Genomic DNA, 6746 nt, shown 5'->3' on the forward strand with positions numbered 1-6746 from the left:
CACCCCAAAAGCCTTTTTAAAGGCTAAATACTTTTACTGTTTTAGTGCTATTATTAATTGTTTTTACTGTTTAGACTTTATAACTAATTTAGTTTGTAGTTTCTGGTTGAGAGATTAGCTTAGCACCATTTAGCTTAGCATCATTTATTACCTGTAAAGCTTTCTTTCAGGAGACAGAGAGAGAGATTTCTTAAGAGAAGGATGGGCCGGCCTCGGAAAGAAGCCCAAGGAGCCAACAGTCACCAGGAGGCCACTGCGCAAGATCCTCCCAAGGGTAGCAGGTCACACTGGTAAGACATTAAGAAATAATACAGTGTTTTCAGTATTCTACTGATTTCTTATGTTCTAATTTCTGAGAGTTTGTTGTGAGTTTTTGATCACTCAAGATCAATAAAAAGATAAAAAAAAAATTAAAAATTAAAAACCCAGAGGTGTAAGCCCACTGTAAATCCAGTATAAACATATATGGTCAATTTAAGGTATCACAGTCAGTAAATTAAAAAAAAAAAATCTCAATGTATTCATGTCACTGTACTACTCAGGTATACCGTTGGCATGTGTGAGGGTCACCAACTCCCCTCCAGCTCTGCCGTGGAGCAGGCCCTGTATGCGGCAGGTGCAGGATGCTCCACAGGCACCCAATCAGGAAGCTAATCAGGAGATCAGACTTCCTGAGGACGCTGTAATGGAGCTGAGCTCCATTCCTGGCATCTGGACCTGGCTGTGGAGATGGGCTTCCTGCCTCCATGCAGCAGGCAACAGGATGGTCTTGCCACACCTCTGCCCAGTGTGGTTCCAGTCACCTCCGTCACCCGGCGCTCATCAGCCCTCCACCAGCACATCTGAGAGCGAAGAGGAGCGCTGGATTCTTCGGGTACGCCACCATCTTCAGGAGCCCTACTACAGAGAGGTGGCGCGAAGAACTGCACTCAGAACCAGATGGAGGACAGTCCAGCAGCAGACAGTCCACAGGGACCCAATCAGGAAGCCAGTCAGGAGATTGATCTTCCAGAAGACGTCATCGAGGAGCTGAACTCCATTCCTGGCATCTGGGACCTGGCTACGGAGATGTGCTTCCTCCTTCCACCTTACTAGTACCCACTATTAGTAACACTAGCAGTACCAATAGTGATCACTAGTACAGGTAAGTATTAAGGTAAGTATTTAGTAACGGGCGACACGGTGACATTGTGGTTAGCACCTTGTCTCGCAGCAAGGAAATTTCCTTCTGTGTGGAGAATTGCCTGTATCTCCCCTTGCCAGCGTGGGTTTCTCCGGGTTCTCCGGTTTCCCCCACAAAACAACTAGGCCAATTGGAGATGAATTGGACACAATTGGAATTAATTTAACCTGTAAATTGCCTGTATATGAGACGCCCCCCTCTGTCATTTATCAAGAAAACCTCGCACATACACTACCTTTCCTCTACACATCTACATACAAACCTCAGCACATACGCCATATATTCCTCACGCTTCTACATGCAAACCTCACACATACGCCATATATTCCTGACGCTTCTACATGCAAACTTCGCACATACAAACATCTATTTTGTTGAAATATGTTCTAGGGGGCGCCTCATACTTAAATACTTAAATAATTAATAAGTAGTAGCAAAAAAAAGCCAAAAAAAAAAGGCTCTGGTGGTGGCACACCCTGACCTTCATGATCAGGGCGGGGTTCAACTCCCTGTGGAGTCTGTTTTCAGAGTGGCTGTTTGCTAGTGTTTAATACGCAATTTAAAAAAACACTTCCTGTTTACTTGCATTACATGAGGCTACTCCCTAATCCAGCATGATTTACCTTCAAAAACGATTCATACTGTCTCCTGTATCTGTGAAATTCTTTTACGGTGACATTAAACTTCACTCGCCCAAGCAGGTTGGTGGTCTATAAAACCAGCAGTTAATGGTAATAATGTTTCTCACTTGGAATGTTGATTTTATGTCCCTCTGACTCGTTTCAGGAGTTCTGGAGACAATCCTGGAGCGCTGTGGGGAGAGGACTCATCCCTGAGGACAGTCCATGTGCGACACCTGGATCCATGTGCGACACCTGGATCCAGATGGTCAGCAAAGGTTTTGAAGGTGGAAGAGGAGATGCAGTCTGGACCTGGTGCTTTCCTTGTGTCGTGTTTGTGGAAGACATAACATCTAAATAAGGAAAAATTAAAAAATGAAATCTTTAAATGTCTGTTGTCTTTCACTATGTGGACAAACAACTGTTAGATGATGAGCAAAAATGAAGATAATTGCATTTAAATTAAAGTAGTTAAAAATAAAGAAATAAAGACCCTCCTTAAAGAGACCTATGGGCTCCAGTTCAGCATTCAAAACCATCATCCCCCCAAAACTGTTTGAGAAACTCAGCAAGATGACGTTAGTGGCGTTTCCCTCCCTCTTTCTAATTGTTCACGTTCCTGACCTAGACCAGGACGTAACAGTGCATTAGCGAATAGCAGCGTGCTAATCACTGTTATAATGTACGGATTTTGTGTTTATAATTTTTCTTTATGTTTGCTGATTTAAATTTTTGTCTATTTATCTTAGTTCTCAGGACATACTGAAGATGCACATAATGCCTGTTAAAAAGGGAATTGCTTGTGTCTCGTGATTAACTGAGGCAGAGTTACAGGCCCCCGTAATCATAAGGCTGCAAGTTCAAATCCTGAACCGCCAAGGTGACACTGATGTGCAACTGAGCAAAGCACCGTCCCCACACACTGCTCCCAGGGTGCCTTTCATGGCTGCCCATTGCTCACTAAGTGTGATGGTTCAAAGCAGAGGACACATTTCATTGTGTCACCATGTGCTGTGCTGTGTAACATGGGTGGAGGTGTTTCCTGCAAAGCGTGCCACGGGTGGGCAGTAGCAAAGGCTTTAATCAATGAAATTATCCCTTGGTGGGGCATTATTTCAAGCGACATTTTGTTAATGAGGCCTCAAATGAACTAAGTGCCATGTTGGGGTTCAAGTTGAAAACACACTGTGCATCCACAGTCTGGGGGTGGATCTTTTTCAATAAACTCTTTTTCAATAAACTCATCTGGAAACTTCTTCCGCGGTCCACACCTTCCTTCCTTGTGTGGTGAAAATTTTCTTCTACATGTGTCAGGAATGGATGTCACTAGACTTAAGAGCATAGCCTCTGATTTTGTCAGGTTGATTTTATATCAAGAGAACTCACTAAATAATAAAATGATTTCAGTAAAATGAGGGATAAATATTCGTGGTTGGGACAGAAACAACAATATGTCGTCCAATTACAATGATATCTTGGGCATCCTTTCACTAATCTGAATACCAGGAATTAGTGCATCCGCTCTTATGGCCTGTGCTAGTGGTTCAATAGTGAAAAGAGAAGAGGGCTGAGAAGATCATCCTGCCTATTTCCACGGTGAGAGCAAAACTACTGGATTGTAGTTCAAACTGCTGCAACTGGCCTATTATACAGAACTTAATCTATTTAATAAAATTCTCCCCCAAATCATCTGGCAGCATTATTTAAGAGGATGTGTGTCTGTGTCTTGAATAAATCCATGAAAATATTGGCCAGTTCAGCATGTCTCTTACTCAAGTGTGGAACCTCAGCACCAGGGTTGAAGACATCAGAAAAAGGAAAGACTAAAAATCCGGGGGACTTGGTGTAAATCTTGCACTGCACCGCACCCATTTCCCATTGCAGCAGGTCTAAGAGAAACAGCTTCTGAAATAAATATACAAATAAAAAGTGGTGAAATATGAACCCGGATTAAAGTGACACCACGTCAGGCGTCATGTGTGCATCATGAGGCTTCAATACAGACAAAGGAAACAAAATGAGGGTCCTGCAGTGCCATCAGTGACTGCTGCTCCAGTCTCGATGCGGTGGGAAAACCTGACCTTGTAAATGAGTGAAAGAGAGGGGGATCTTTACTGCCATCTAGTGGACAGAAGAAATCATTGCAATGAAAAATTCCTAAAGATGTACTTTTCCTCTATTAAACACTAAAAAGTAGATAATTGAAATATGATATTTCAAGAATGAATCTATGCAACCTCTAAAAATAATTAAAAATGAATAAAATCCAGTTGCTAAAGGCTTGTTTAAGTTTTTGGAAAAAATAATTACTTTTATTAATTTAATAATAATTACACTCACAAATATATTAAACATGTATTTACACCAAAAATCTTGATTTTCAGTTCTGATAGGCAACGGTGCAATTATGAAAAAAGTTTAGGTTTAAAGAATTGTTTTGTTTAAATTTGTGGCTCTTGATTGGCTGCTCAGTGCTGTTACATATGAAGGTATGTTATAACAGCCTGTTGCTAAGCGACACATAAAGTGACAGAAAGTGACATTTCTGGACTCTTGCTTTTCTCTACTTCTGTGCTTTCTTCAGAAGAAAAATTGAACTTTTAACCCCAAAAGCCTTTTTAAAGGCTAACTACTTTTTCTGTTTTACTGCTATTATTAATTATTTTACTGTTTAGACTTGATAACTAATTTAGTTTGTATTTTCTGCTTAGCTTAGCATAATTTAGCTTAGCATCATTTATTACCTGTAAAGCTTTCTTTTCAGGAGACGGAGAGAGAGATTTCTTTAAGAGAAGGATGGGCCGGCCTCGGAAGAAGCCCAAGGAGCCAACAGTCACCAGGAGGCCACTGCGCAAGATCCTCCCAAGGGTAGCAGGTCACACTGGTAAGACATTAAGAAATAATACTGTGTTTTCAGTATTCTACTGATTTCTGATTCTAATTTCTGAGAGGTTTGTTGTGAGTTTTTGATCACTCAAGATCAATAAAAAGAAAAATTAAAAAACCCAGAGGTGTAGCCCACTGTAAATCCAGTATAAACATATATGGTCCATTTGAAGGTATCACAGTCAGTAAATTAAAACAAAATAAAAAATCTCAATGTATTCATGTCACTGTACTACTCAGGTATACCGTGGGCATGTGTGAGGGTCACCAACTCCCCTCCAGCTCTGCCGTCGAGCAGGCCATGTATGCGGCAGGTGCAGGATGCTCCACAGGCACCCAATCAGGAAGCTAATCAGGAGATCAGACTTCCTGAGGACGCTGTAATGGAGCTGAGCTCCATTCCTGGCATCCAGGACCTGGCTGTGGAGATGGGCTTCCTGCCTCCATGCAGCAGGCAACAGGATGGTCCTGCCATGCCTCTGCCCAGTGTGGTTCCAGTCACCTCCATCACCGGCACTGATCAGCCCTCCACCAGCACATCTGAGAGCGAAGAGGAGCGCTGGATTCTTCGGGTACGCCACCATCTTCAGGAGCCCTACTACAGAGAGGTGGCGCGAAGAACTGCACTTCAAAACCAGATGGAGGACAGTCCAGCAGCATAGTCCACAGGGACCCAATCAGGAAGCCAGTCAGGAGATTGGTCTTCCAGAAGACGTCATCGAGGAGCTGAACTCCATTCCTGGCATCTGGGACCTGGCTACGGAGATGTGCTTCCTCCTTCCACCTTACTAGTACCACTATTAGTAATACTAGCAGTACCAATAGTGATCACTAGTACAGGTAAGTATTAAGGTAAGTATTTAGTAACGGGCGACACGGTGACATTGTGGTTAGCACCTTGTCTCGCAGCCAGGAAATTTCCTTCTGTGTGGAGAATTGCCTGTATCTCCCCGTGCCAGCGTGGGTTTTCTCCGGGTTCTCCGGTTTCCCCCACAAAACAACTAGGCCAATTGGAGATGAATTGGACACAATTTGGAATTAATTTAACCTGTACATTGCCTGTATATGAGGCGCCCCCTCTGTCATTTATCAAGAAAACCTCGCACATACACTACCTTTCCTCACACATCTACATACAAACCTCGCACATATGCCATATATTCCTCACGCATCTACATACAAACCTCGCACATACGCCATATATTCCTGACGCTTCTACATGCAAACTTCGCACATACAAACATCTATTTTGTTGAAATATGTTCTAGGGGGCGCCTCATACTTAAATACTTAAATAATTAATAGTAGTAGCAAAAAAAGCCAAAAAAAAAAGGCTCCGGTGGTGGCACACCTGACCTTTCATGATCAGGGGCGGGGTTCAACTCCCTGTGGAGTCTGTTTTCAGAGTGGCTGTTTGCTAGTGTTTAATACGCAATTTAAAAAACACTTCCTGTTTACTTGCATTACATGAGGCTACTCCCTATCACTTGGAATGTTGATTTTATGTCCCTCTGAACCAATTTCAGTAGTTCTGGAGCCGGTCCTGGAGCGCTGTGGGGAGAGACTCATCCCTGAGGACAGTCCATGTGCGAACCTGGATCCAGAAGGTTTGAAGGAGGAAGAGGAGATGCAGTTTGGACCTGGTGCTTTCCTTGTCTCCTGTTTGTGGAAGACATAACATCTAAATAAGGAAAAAAAAATTTTATCTTTAAATGTCTGTTGTCTTTCACTATGTAGACAAAGGACTGTTAGATGATGAGCAAAAATGAAGATAATTGCATTTAAATTAAAGTAGTAAAAAACAAAGAAATAAAGACCCTCCTTAAAGAGACCTATGGGCTCCAACTTCATCATTCCCCCAAAACTGTTTGAGAAACTCAGCAAGATGGGACTGAGCACCTCCCTCTGCAACTGGATACTGGATTTCTGTCAGTCTCAGGAAGACTAACCCACCCTACCCACCCACACCACTCAGCGTCCACTGTTCCATGGTAGAAACTGTAATCAGTACCTGGGAGTTCACATCTTAGACAACCTCACCTGGACCACCAGCACCA

General features: G+C 42.8%; 1 long non-coding RNA gene across 2 annotated transcripts; it reads right to left on the reverse strand.

The window, feature by feature from the left end:
• Window positions 1–3510: 3510 nt before the first annotated feature.
• On the reverse strand, window positions 3511–6204 carry LOC114774307 (uncharacterized). 2 transcript variants are annotated; one of them, XR_003744788.1, is made up of 3 exons: window positions 6177–6204; window positions 4548–4684; window positions 3511–3708 (listed from the first exon to the last, which is right to left on the reverse strand). It is a non-coding gene; the product is annotated as an uncharacterized LOC114774307 (long non-coding RNA). The 2 variants fall into 2 exon arrangements; XR_003744787.1 differs by lacking the exon at window positions 3511–3708 and adding an exon at window positions 3779–3884.
• Window positions 6205–6746: the final 542 nt, after the last annotated feature.

This window comes from Denticeps clupeoides, unplaced genomic scaffold (genome assembly GCF_900700375.1).
Source record: "Denticeps clupeoides unplaced genomic scaffold, fDenClu1.1, whole genome shotgun sequence".
Lineage (NCBI taxonomy): Eukaryota > Metazoa > Chordata > Actinopteri > Clupeiformes > Denticipitidae > Denticeps > Denticeps clupeoides.